At 64.5% G+C, this 1731-nt stretch overlaps 1 protein-coding gene across 1 annotated transcript in view; it reads right to left on the bottom strand.

The window, feature by feature from the left end:
- Nucleotides 1-1731, bottom strand: part of PCOLCE2 (procollagen C-endopeptidase enhancer 2) — a 112782-nt gene that overhangs the window by 91730 nt on the left and 19321 nt on the right. The window lies entirely within an intron of this gene.

Here is a 1731-nt window from a genome sequence, read left to right on the forward strand (position 1 = left end):
TCAGGCCTGGGCAGGGGACCCCCATCTCCCCCCGATCACCAGCTCCGCCCTCGCCCAGGCCTGATGCCTTAGCCAGAAGCGTTGACCCCCATCACCCTCCGATCGCCAGATCGGCCCCTTGCCCAGGCCTGATTCCTCTGGCCCAGGCGTCAGGCATTGGGCAGGGGACCCCCAGACCCCTCCGATTGCCGGCTCCCTCCCGACCCCATCCAGGCCTGACGCCTGGACCAGAGGCATCGACCTCCATCACCCTCCGATCACTGGATCGGCCCCTTGCTCAGGCCTGACGCCTCGACCAGAGGTGTCAGGCCTGGGCAGGGGACCCCCATCTCCCCCCGATCACCAGCTCCGCCCTCGCCCAGGCCTGATGCCTTAGCCAGAAGCGTTGACCCCCATCACCCTCCGATCGCCAGATCGGCCCCTTGCCCAGGCCTGATTCCTCTGGCCCAGGCGTCAGGCATTGGGCAGGGGACCCCCAGACCCCTCCGATTGCCGGCTCCCTCCCGACCCCATCCAGGCCTGACGCCTGGACCAGAGGCATCGACCTCCATCACCCTCCGATCACTGGATCGGCCCCTTGCTCAGGCCTGACGCCTCGACCAGAGGTGTCAGGCCTGGGCAGGGGACCCCCATCTCCCCCCGATCACCAGCTTCTGGGCGGCTTCTGGGGCTTCTTGGGCCGGCCTGCGGCCCAGGATGGCAGCTTGCGCTGGCGGCTGTGCTGTCCCGCCCTACCTGCAGTATGCAAATTAGCTGCCATCTTTGTTGGCAGTTAATTTGCATAGCGCGCCAATTAGCCAATGGGAGGCATAGCGAAGGTATGGTCAATTACCATGTTTGTCTATTATTAGATAGGATAACTAGAGGCCCAATGCACAAAATTCATTCATGGGACTTGGCCCTTGCAGCTCCTCGCAGCCCCGACTGGCCCTCGCAGCCCCGGCATCATCCGGAAGGTTGTCTGGATGGTCGTTCTGCTGTTCGGTCTAATTAGCATATTAGCTCTTTATTATATAAGACTAGAGGCCCGGTGCACAAAAATTTGTGCACTGGCGTGGGGGGGGGTGTCCCTCAGCCCCACTTGTGCCCTCTCACAGTCTGGGACCCCTCGGGAGATAACGACCTGCTGGCTTAGGCCTGCTCCCAGGTGGCAGAGGGCAGGCCCAATCCCTAGGTGCCTGCCCCGCAGCCCCTGGTCGGGCTCAGAGCAGGGCCGATTGGGGAGTTGGGGCGCCGCCCCCTGTCATGCACAGAGAAGGGCAGATCAGGAGGTTGTGATGCCACCCTCAGTCACGCTCAGGGTAGGGCCGATTGGGGGGTTGGGGCGCTGCCCCCTGTCACACTCAAGGCAGGGTCGACAGGGAGGTTGCGGCGCCACCCCCTGTCACGCACAGAGCAGGGCCGATCAGGGGGTTGGGGCACTCCCTCCTGTCACACTCAGGGCAGGGCCGATGGGGAGGTTGCGGCGCCACCCCCTGTCATGCACAGAGCAGGGTGGATCAGGGGGTTGTGGCGCCACCCCTGTCACACACAGAGCAGGGCCAATCAGGGGGTTGGAGAGCTCCCCCCTGTCATGCACAGAGCAGGGCCGATCAAGAGGTTGCGATGCCACCCTCAGTCATGCTCAGGGTAGGGCCGATTGGGGGGTTGGGGCGCCGCCCCCTGTCGCACTCAAGGCAGGGTCAATGGGGAGGTTGGGGCGCCACCCCCTGTCACGCACAGAGCAGGGCC

This window comes from Myotis brandtii, unplaced genomic scaffold (assembly GCF_000412655.1).
Source record: "Myotis brandtii unplaced genomic scaffold, ASM41265v1 scaffold291, whole genome shotgun sequence".
Lineage (NCBI taxonomy): Eukaryota > Metazoa > Chordata > Mammalia > Chiroptera > Vespertilionidae > Myotis > Myotis brandtii.